Genomic DNA, 12,018 nt, shown 5'->3' with positions numbered 1-12,018 from the left:
ATACTTTCAATGAAGTGATTTGGACGTCTCTTTTCCTCAATATAAATCTGGAAAAAAACTGATTTAGATACCTCTTATCATCATACCAAAACTTGCAAGCCATTCATATCATACCAAGAAAATATTATCATAAAACATTAACGACTCCTTAACCCCATCAGTCAAAATCATGCTCATCATCATCATTAGATTGTATATAATCTCAAAGCAGTTATAAAGTTCGCCACTTTTAATATTTCAAAAGAGATGGGGTATTATCTTTGTTCATCATCTTCATGCAAAGCCTTTTTAATGGACTTGAAAGCCATGATTTTAATCATTTATAATATTCCATGTTCCAAAAGACAAGTAAAGTTATGGAGAGTCCTTGTTTAAAACCAAATTAACAATATGGTTTGAGGTTTATGTCATTAACATCATACAAGTTTCATAATCATTGTGAAAACTAATTTGTCAATTTTCCCATTACTATGAGACCCAAATTCAATTCACAATTCACCAATTAAACCATGAATGATCCATTGAAAAAAGGAAAAACAATGCAAGTGTTCAACAACCCAAAAATCCTCGACCCTATTTTGAATCAACATTCAAGAACATGTAATTAAATATTGAGTAATTTGATACAATATAATCATAATTAAAATAGGAAGTGTACAACATGCTTGAAAATTATGAGAATTTGAAGATACTGCGAAGTTTAGAGTCCAAAGTAGCGAATTCTTGAGATAACCTTGATTTTCTTAAATTGGAAAATTTTGAAAGGGAAAGGCAATGTTAAAATATGATAACTGATGATTATGAGAATAAAAAGTGGCTTTAAATCATTTTATGGGGTAAAGTGTTAGGGTTTTTGTCCTGATTTTCTTACTATATTTAAGTTTTATTTTCTCTTAGACGGAAAATAAAAGTTACCATAATTACTTTTACTTTTTCTGAAAGAAAAATATAATTTTTTTTCCATATTTGGCTAACACCTTTCTTGAAGGAAAGGATTTGAACATCTATAAATAGAAGACTCCCTTCTCATACCATAACACAATAGCATCCACAATGTAGTCTTTAAAGAGTCTTTGTTTAGGGGGAGATTTCTCCCAATAGATTTAATGTTTTTGATATTAAGTTTTATACTATGTAGGCCGATTGGCCGAAATAATATAATAATATTAAGCTTTTAGTATTGTTTTATATGTCTTCTGAATTGTCACCACAATGGTTTGCAACTAATAGCTTCCGCATGGCGCCCTCTCGATTTTGAATCCAACAAGTTGTATCAGAGCTTACGGTTCAATGGTCCAATGATGTGGTGAGACGAGATTAAACAGGTTCAAAGCGTTTTCAAAATCAAGTTGCAACCAATTTAATGATAATGAAGATATATCAAAAGATACATGTGGAGATAATTGTCAATCATATTTTCAACAATCCTGCTATCAAATATTTGAAAATAAAGCTCACTTTTAACCCTGCAAAAGGGCTCCAATATTTTTAACCCGAAAGGACTAATATATTTTTTAACTCCAAAAGCTCCATTTTTAAACATGTCAAACAGCAGTGATATATGAAGAATATATATGAAAAACGAAAATCATGCACAAGAAGAAGGAGGATCAAGAATATTTTGAAGAAAATCAAGCCAAAAGGGGGAGATTTGTTAGGGTTTTTGCCCTGATTTTCTTACTATATTTAAGTTTTATTTTTTCTTAGAAGAAAAATAAAAGTTATCATAATTACTTTTACTTTTCTTGAAAGAAAAATATAATTCTTTTCCATATTTGGCTAACCTCTTTCTTGGAGGAAAGGTTTTAGACATGTATAAATAGAAGACTTCCTTCTCATACCGTAACACAATAGCATCCACAATGTAGTCTTTAAAGAGTCTTTGTTTAGGGGAAGATTTCTCCCAGTAGGTTTAATGTTTTTTATATTAGGTTTTATAATATGTAGGCCGATTGACCAAAATAATATAATAATATTATGCTTTTAGTATTGTTTTATATGTTTTCTGAATTGTCACCACAATGGTTTGCAACTAATAGCATCCGCATGACGCCCTCTCGATTTCGAACCCAACATAAAGGACCAAAAAGCACTTGCCCCAATAGAAAAAAAAAAGACGAAATTGGGTGAAATTTGCCCAACAACGTGGCACGCCGCTATCGCGGTGACTAGCCAGCGTGCCACACTCCTATCACAAAGCCTAGGCAACGTGGCACACTGTTTCGCGGACCATCTCTAGTTCGGGGTCCCAAAGTGACTCCGAATCCTTTTCAAAAATTTCGAAACTTACCCAAATCGCTCCTTTTTAACACCCCTTATCATGATTCACGTCAAAAATTATCACTACACGCGGGAGAGTCCCAAATAAATTGATCAAAATTCTCCGGGGTCTTACAGATGTTACTTCTTCTTTTTTATTTTTTACTTCTTTTGATTAGTTAATGGTCTTTGATGTTTTATCAATACAAAAGATGCACATTAATTTCTTCAGCATGCTCCGACCCTGCACAACATGTCAGGCCTTCAGATCATGTAGCCTTTCTTTGTAGCCTTCTTTTTTAGATAATGTACACTGTACTGCAAGTTGTGCAATTATAGCTCCATCACAAGGATAAAAATCTGGATCATCCTCAAGACTTTGGTGACAAAGTGAACTACTAGGCTTGGAACTCTTTAAAGGCTCATGAAACAAGTGTGACAGTTTGAGGCCTGAAACATACGTAGTCATAGATTAGATAATAACCAAACGTACCAAGCTAATTCCAAAAACCGTTTTATCACTGATATAAGGTGAATTTCAGAAACTGTTGTATCACTTATATAAATTTCAGAGACTCTCCCTACATTTGATTATTTATTTAAACTCTCATTATGTTTGATAAGTATTATGTATAATTTATTAGATAACTATTTGAATTAGAACTTTTTATATTTCGTTAGATGATTAGTAATGCCTTGGGCTCTTGGGCTTTATGGTCAATAGAAAGCACGATAACTCAGCAATGTAACATCATTCATGGTACAAGTTTGTGTTGCAAAGAAATTAGATTAACCAACTTTAGCTTTGTTGTAATTTTCACAAACAAGACTTAGAAGAGTATTGTTGCAATTTTTGTGTGGTCCATTATGTATTGGTTCCATTACTTATTATTATGGGTGTCAACGGAACGGATCGAATTGTATTTTATAAAATTTATTTCATACCAATTTTCCGGTTATTTTATTTTATATAATCAAAACTAATCTTTTGAAAACTATCCTATCATCTCAGTTTCTCTCCAATATCGGCATGGTTGGTTAAATTTCGATAGTTTCCTAAAGAATATAAAAAAGTTAGAACACGTTATGTTGTATACCTATATATGACTTTGACAAAAACTTTCTAAACATTTTATTGTCTAAAAGGTGATGAATCAAGAAAACATAAAATATAAAATATACAAGAATAGAGATTCATTCCATTAATTTATGGTAGTGTAAACATTATTAAACAAAGATAAAAAACTATAATTTAGATCACACGAACGGAAAGAAATCAATCAAGATAAAACTCAACAGCAGAGTCTACTTAAATTAGGTATTTAATAAGAAAAATTTAGATCATAAGAGAGAAAAATTATCTAATACTAACTCATAGCTTTTTACCAAGATTGTTGGAGTACCTTGTTGCTTGATAATTACATCTCGAGAGACGAAATGCTAAAACTGATTTAATTTCGATTGGAGTAACGTAATAAGTTTTCGGGTTAGACTTTGAGTGTTAATTATATTGCTTCTTGTAGTCACTTCCACTACGCCGTCTAAAGAAATTCTTTTAATATTTTATTATTTTTAAATTTAATATATAAATATATTTTACACGTATATTATTCGGTACGGTTCGATATTTTGATTATTATAAAATAAAAAACAATCTAATTATTCGATACGGTTATGAATTTATATAAAAATCATCAATTTTATTAAAAGAAACCTAAAAATAGATTCAAGACGGTTCAGTCAATTTTCAAAAACCATTGACACCCCTAATTATTATGATAACAATTAAATTTGGTCTAACTGAACCCCTGAAGCTAGTCAACAGGGTGAGAAATGTTAACAAGGTGAAAATTGTTCGAATACTTTACATAAATATATAGTAGAAAAAAGGGTATTACATATTTTTAACATAAATATTAATAGGGAAAAGGCTCAAATATGTCATCGAACTTTGAGAAAAGGCATCTAGGCTATTCGTTTAAAATTTGACTCATTCATGCCATTGACATTACAAAAAAGACTCATTTATACCATTTTCTTAACAGTCTAGTTTGATGGTTTTTGGCAAAACCATTTTGTACATGTGGTCAACAATGACTCGTCCAAATCATTAATGAAATGAGCCGAAAAAAATTTAAGAAAAAAGGCTCAAATATACATTGAACTATCAAAAATGACTCATTTATGCCATCAATTAAAAGTGAGGCTCATTCGTGTCATCGCCGTTATAAAACTAGCTCATTCATGCGATTACTTTTAACGGTGAATTTCAAAAATAGCTTTGTCACGTGACATTTTATTAGAGATACACGTCATTAATTAAAATAAATTAGTATTAATTTAAAATATCTTAGATCCATTAAAAGAATCGATCCATTAACATAACCCGATCCACACACATTAAAGGATTTTTTTCTACAATAACTATTTTTCAGATCAGCAAAATAGTGATTAGTGTATATCCTTTGGTTGTTTCTTGTTATTCTAAACCATTATAAATGTTATGCTTAACAGAAGCCTCAAGTTCTATTCTACAGTAACTGATTAGTTGTAATTCCAGTGACTCTTATACTTCGAAGTTGCAAGAAAAGAAGCCAATGAACAATTAGGACAAGCAAGAAAAAGAATGACACATACCAATAGAACTTCTCCATTCTCTCATCACGAATTAGGAGAGCATACATTGTTGAAAAATTATTTCCAAATAACGGCTTAAAATAAGTCCGCTATCCTAATTATTCCGCCATTTATATGGGATAACTTATTTCATCACTATGGTATAAAAGGTGGGACAAATAATTTCGATTCTAACTAATTTCAAATATTTTGAAATTAATATTGATTTATTTTAATTAATGACGTGGACCTCTAATAAAAGGTCATGTGACCAAACTGTTTTTGAAAACTCACAGTTAAAAAGTAATCGCATGGATGAGCTAGTTTTATAACGGCGATGTCATGAAGGAGTTGAACTTTTAATTGATGGCATAAATGTGTCATTACTGATAGTTCAATGACCTATTTGAGTCTTTTCTCTTATTTTAATTAATGATATGGACCTCTAATAAAAGGCCACCTGACAAAGTTATTTTTGAAAATTCACTGTTAAAAAGTAATGACATGGATGAGCTGGTTTTGTAACGATAATGGCATGGATGAGCCAAACTTTTAACTGATGACATAAATGAGCGATTTCTGATAGTTCAATGACATATTTAAGCCTTTTTCCATATTAATATATCAATTTAGTAGCCAAATTTAGCTATTTTGAAATTTTGCCAAAGAAGAATTTGGAAAGTTTCGGAAACAACCTCTTTATCACACTTCTGAGCTAGTGATATAGACTGTGTACACTTTATCCTTTACAAACTCTACATTATAGTAATATAGTAAATATGTTATTGTCAAGAATTTTGAAAGCATTGCTGCAATTTGTGTGTGAACCGTTATGTATTTGTGCCATTATTATGATAACAAATGAATTTAGTCTAACTAAACCCTTAAGCTAGTTAACATGGTGAGAATTGTTCGAGAACTTTACATAAACATATACTAATATTAAAAAAGATCTTACATATTTTTAGCATAAATATTACAATATATCAATTTAGTAGCCAAAATAAATTCCTCATTTTTCTCATCTAGTTCCTAAAATAAGTTCCTCCATTCCCAATAGTCCATGACAGATATATAACATAAATAAACTCCCATGTGCTCCTCACCTAATTCCTCAAGAAACAACAATTGCATTCCTCACCTAATTCCTCAAGAAATGCTAATAACAATTGTCATATAAAGATTCTCTTAGACATACAAAAGAAATGGATTATTTCTTTGAGGAATGATTTTATAAACCTGCATGTTTTTTGAGAACACCTACCCTTCAAAACCTTCGTTTCAAATTGATTGACTTGTTTTGATTTGATATGGAGTTTAAGAAAATAGAGAATGACTTTTGAATCTAGTTATTCTAAATTAAAAATATTTCAAACGTATCAAAATGTCCTTTAATCGTGGGGTTTAAATATGTAACATGAGAAAATTAGAATTAAAAAGTTACCGAAAAGGAAAATGGTCATTCTATTTGAAATAAATTACCAAAGAAAGTAGGTCAAATAAATTGAAACGGAAGAAGTATTAAGCTAGTTGTCTTCCATTTAGACAGAATATTTGCAACTTTCTTTTACCAAGTGATTAACAGTTAAATGTTTGCATTATGAAAGAATTTCATCGTATCCAAACATAATTAAACTTGTCCCACAAATTCGGTATGGTCTTTTGTTGGAAAATAAGAGGAAGTAGAACAAACTGTTTGGAAACTGGTTAGTCACACTTTAGTGGCCTTTCTGTTTAGACACACTTCAGTGGCCTTACATTCTGTTTAGTCACACTTTAGTGGCCTTTATTTTCTTTTAGTTTTCTTCTATATAAACAGTTACTTCACAGATAGTTGCTTCAAAGCAGAGAAATTCATCAAATACATTTTCAAATACATCATTAGTTCGTGTATTTTACAGCCATGGAACTCTTTAAAATCCTTCTTATTATTTTCATCTTTTGTTCTTTCCCTTGTCCTAGCATTCAAAGTGATTCGGAGACATATATAGTCCACGTTGAATCCCCTAAAAACCAAATTTCTATTGATCAATTATCAATGACGGATTTAGATAACTATTACCTTTCTTTTTTGCCTAAAAGTACCACCGCAATTAGCTCAATTGGAAATGAGGTGCCTGCCAGCATGATCTATTCCTATCACAATGTGATGAAAGGCTTTGCAGCAATATTAACTGCATCACAAGTGAAGGAAATGGAGAAGAAACCAGGCTTTGTCTCTGCACAGAAACAGAGTATTTTGTCTTTGCAAACTACTCATAGTCCGAGCTTTCTTGGTTTGCAACCAAACATGGGCTTGTGGAAGAATTCCCATTATGGGAAAGGTGTGATCATTGGAGTCATAGACAGTGGAATTCTTCCTGACCATCCTTCATTTAGCGATGTTGGGATGCCTCCTCCACCTGCAAAGTGGAAGGGAGTTTGTGAGCCCAATTTCAAGTGTAATAACAAGCTCATAGGAGCGAGATCTTTCCCCCAACTTGACAATAATTCCCAGATAGACGAAACCAGACATGGTACACACACAGCAAGTACAGCTGTAGGAGCCTTTGTGAAAGGTGCTAATGTCTATGGGAATGCTAATGGCACTGCAGTTGGTGTTGCCCCTCTTGCCCACATTGCCATGTATAAGTTGTGTAATGATGGCCGTTGTGATGAGAGTGATATTTTAGCTGCCATGGATGTAGCTATAGATGATGGAGTAGATATTCTTTCAATGTCCCTTGGTGATGAGGATCTGCGACCTTTCCATAATGACACGGTTGCAATTGGGGCATACAGGGCAATGGAAAGAGGCATTCTTGTAAGTTGCGCTGCAGGAAATGCTGGTCCTTCGAGGTCCTCAGTACGAAATACAGCCCCTTGGATTCTCACAGTAGGTGCCAGCACAGTTGATAGAAAGATAAAAGTTACCGTTAAGCTTGGAAATAGAGAGGAATTTGAAGGAGAATCTATTTATAGTCCAAAGATTTCCATCTTAAGATTCTTCACTCTGTTTAATGCTGGTAAAAACTGCGAACCAGGGTCCCTTACTGATCCTGCTCTAAGAGGAAAGATAGTCATATGTCAAGCAGGCGGTGGCGCTCCCAATGTTGGAAAAGGCCAAGCGGTAAAGGATATTGGAGGTGTTGGCATGATTGTCATCAATAAAAAAGAAGATGGGGTGACTAAATCAGCTGATGTTCATGTTCTTCCGGCACTTGATGTTTCAGCTACAGATGGATCAAAAATTCTTGCTTAAATAAACTCAACATCAAACCCTATTGCTATGATCACATTTCAAGGAACAATAATTGGAGATAAAAATGCTCCCATAGTGGCTTCATTTTCCTCTCGCGGACCAAGTAAAGTTAGTCAGGGCATCTTGAAACCTGACATAATCGGTCCAGGTGTTATTATCCTTGCTGCTTCGCCTACCTCTGTGGATGTAGGCGCCTCAATGTCCTGCCCTCACCTTAGTGGTGTAGCAGCTCTGTTGAAGAGTGCACACCCTGATTGCTCTCCTGCTGCTATTAAGTCTGCAATGATGACAACCGCTGACACATTAAACCTTGCCAATAGTCCAATACTAGACGAAAGGCTTCTACGTGCTGACGTCTATGCGATTGGTGAAGGACATGTTAATCCATCGAGAGCAACTGATCCTGGACTAATTTATGATACCCCATTTGAGGACTATGAACCTTATTTTTGTGGTTTGAACTACACAAATCAACAGATACGTAAGTTCTTACAACGCGAGGTGAATTGTTTGGAGGTTAAAAGTATCCCTGAAGCACAATTAAACTATCCTTCATTTTCCATCAGACTTGAATCAACTCCTCAGACGTATACCAGAATAGTTACCAACATTGGTGACGCTATATCATCTTACAAAGTGGAGATAGCTTCACCAAAAGGAGTTTTCATAAAAGTTGAACCTTCCAAGCTCAATTTTTCCCAGTTGAACCAGAAATTAACATTCAAAGTGAAATTTTTTAAGACAGCCAACAGCTCAGGTATTGTTGTTGAGGGATACTTGAAGTGGATGTCTTATCGGCACTCTGTGAGAAGTCCAATTGCAATTGAGTTATAATGAAACTACAAAGATGGATATTCAACTATCAATGCTTTCAATATGGAATGTAGTATAATAAGTGTAGAAAGGACTCAAACATTTTACTATAGTGAAAATGTTGTTTCCTTTTAGTATATGGTTTATGTTCATTTTTCATTTGTTTTTTCTTTTTTGATTATTTAATGGTCTTTTTGATGTTTTATGAGTACAAAAGATGCAGACTAATTTATATAGGAGTAACTAATTTCTTCACCATGCTCTTATCATGCACAACACGTAGCGCCTTCATATGCTCAGCAACTTGTTTCATTTCTGTCTGGTTTTGTTGGATCCTACTGCAAGTTGTGTAACTATAGCCATGACAAGTATCAAATTCTGGATCATCCTTAAAGACTTGGGGGGACAAGTGAACAACCAGGCTTGAGTACTTTAAAGGCCCACAAAACAAGTGCAACGGTTTGAGGTCTAATTACTAAACATACATAGCCATAGTTTGGATAATAACCAAACGTACAGAGCAAATTTCAGAAAACTCTCCCTATGTTTGGTAGTTTTTAAAACTCCTTCTACGTTTGATCAGTTTGCTTGATTAGAGAAATATTTTACCGGGATTCGGTACGAATGATAAGAGACGATAGTTTAATGTTCAAGAACATTTTCTCATAAGAATTTAAAGAGAAAAATCAAATAGTTTGCCTGATTCAATTTGGTGACAACAGTAGAATAAACATTTAAACTACTAAAAATACTGAAGAATGCAATCCATAATCACATTGAACTTTTCAAAGTTGATCAAGAGAATGCTTACAAATAATTATCTGTCTTTTGGTATCTGAATAAAGATAGTCCATGACAAGTTGAAGTTGTGTTCCTAGTTATATTAGGATACCATTCCTAATTAACTATATTGAGCTTAGCCAAATCCAATTCTAAGTTCTAACATATGTTGATATTATTGATAGGTTTTTAAATTTGTTTCGAAATTTCACTTGGACCCCTTAATTAACTTATGTACTTATTGGACACCTAATTCACCTAACATTTGGACAATTTGAGCATTTTTTTAACAAGCAGCTAAAAACATAAAACGAGTACAACATACTCTTGATAATGTGGAAAATGACGAATTAAACTGTGACATTTGACATTGAATATAAAAATAATTAAAAAATAAATTATAAGAAGAAGAAAAAGAAATATATATATCAATCCACCTAACCGTCTTCCTATTTATTTCCTTTATTCTAATTTTTTTTTCTTTTTTAACCATTTCCGCTGCCCTTTCTTCTTAAAGCAACAAATCATCTTTTTACCAATAATCAATCCAGCCAATTCTTCATAAAGCAACAAATCATGTTTTAATAATAATCAGTCCAACCTCCATGAAGCAACAAATAAAGATTTCTTTTGATACTTTTCTCTTTTTTGTGTGGTGAATTTTTTAAGGTATGTATCTTTAACAATTTTGAAGCAAATTTTAGATCCTTCAATCTAGCCAGCAAAAATGAAGTTCACCAGAATTTTTTTTGATTCAATTAAATTTTTTTTTTGTGATAGAAAATCGATGAAATTCAAATGCAAATGCATGAAATTAAGAATCAAGTTGTTCAAATTGATGGTTCTGCTAACTATAAATTTGTAAATAAGAGCTAAATGAAACTTGAAAATCGACGAAATTCAACTGCAACTGAGAGAAATTGAGAGTCAAATGGTGCAAATTGAAGATTCTTCAAATCCGAACTTTGTAAAATAAATATGAAATTCATTATGCATTTGGAGAGTCAAGTGAAAAATTGAACTTCTTGATTGCACTATTCTTCATGTTATTCATGTTCTTCTTGGTTGAATTTGTTGGTTGCACTATTATTCATGTTTTTCTTGGTTGAATTTGTTGGTTGCATTGTTCTTCGTGTTATTCCAGTGAAGGTTGATGATGAAGAAATTTGTACAGTGGTTAGGTTGAATTGAGGAATTATGGTGTGAGGTATAGGTAATTAATTATTTAGTCTAATTTAAGCAATAACAGAGGCCAATAGAATAAGCATGTAAAAATTCTTAATTCCTTTCTTATTAACGTGATCCTTTCAGGCAGCAACTGTTATTCCGGTGAAGGTCGATGAAGAGGGAAATTGTACAGTAATTAGGGTGAATTGAGGAAAGTTGTACAGTAATTAGGATGAATTGAGGAAGATGGTACCAACCATTTTTAATTGGTTTGTCGAAAAAATTTCTTGACTTCACTTGTGAATGTAAATTTCACTTGTGGTGCCGGGTAGACAAAAAAGGCGTGAGTGATCAAATTTTGAGTGGGTTGAGGGGTTTAAATAAAATTTTGATACAAGAATCAAATTTTGAGTGGGTCGAGGGATTTAAGTAAAATTTTGAGACAAGTTTAAGAAACTATCGATGACTAAAATAGAATTATAGATTATTATTATTAGTATTATTATTATTATTATTGAGTACTCCTTAGCCAAATTATAGTAGGTTAACACTAGTTTCCCGTTACATTGACAATTTTTTTCTTAGTTTAACATAAATATTGAAGGGGATAAACATAGGTCATATGAATACCATTTTATTTATTGGTTCTTTAAGGGAGTAGTCAGCTAAGTGTAAAATAGAGATAAAGATCCATTGAACTAATTAAAGATTTAAGGAAAAGTTAACAAAGTATTATTAACTGACACCATCTATATATATATATATAAAAGCAAAACATAAACAAGGCAAGATGTCATGTGCCAAGCTATTAAAATAGCCATGTGGTAATTTTTAAGATAATATTAAAAAATATTTTAAGACAAAGTTAAAAATATGATAATAAAAATTTTGAATTGAAAAATTAAGTATTTGAATTTCAATAAATTATCATTTTACAAAAAAGATTTTCATTATCTTAAAAATAGAAACTAATAATTAAGAGTTCTAATAGATATAAACTATTTCAAACTTATCTCTTATAAAATTTAAATATTATAAAATATATTTAAATATAATTTATTTATATATTAGGGAAAGATTAAAAAAAACTATTAAAATAATAATAATAATAATAATAATAATAATAATAATAATAATAATAA

The 12,018-nt window shown here is 31.9% G+C and overlaps 2 pseudogenes; both read left to right on the top strand.

Annotated features, from left to right (window-relative positions):
* Nucleotides 1-6,522: 6,522 nt before the first annotated feature.
* Nucleotides 6,523-9,127, top strand: LOC107867039 (annotated as a pseudogene).
* Nucleotides 9,128-10,160: 1,033 nt separating this feature from the next.
* Nucleotides 10,161-12,018, top strand: part of LOC107860750 — a 33,939-nt pseudogene continuing 32,081 nt past the window's right edge.

Source organism: Capsicum annuum, chromosome 1, assembly GCF_002878395.1.
Source record: "Capsicum annuum cultivar UCD-10X-F1 chromosome 1, UCD10Xv1.1, whole genome shotgun sequence".
Classification (NCBI taxonomy): domain Eukaryota; kingdom Viridiplantae; phylum Streptophyta; class Magnoliopsida; order Solanales; family Solanaceae; genus Capsicum; species Capsicum annuum.
Note: the sequence above shows the minus strand (reverse complement) of the source record. Positions and strands in the feature narration are given on the sequence as shown.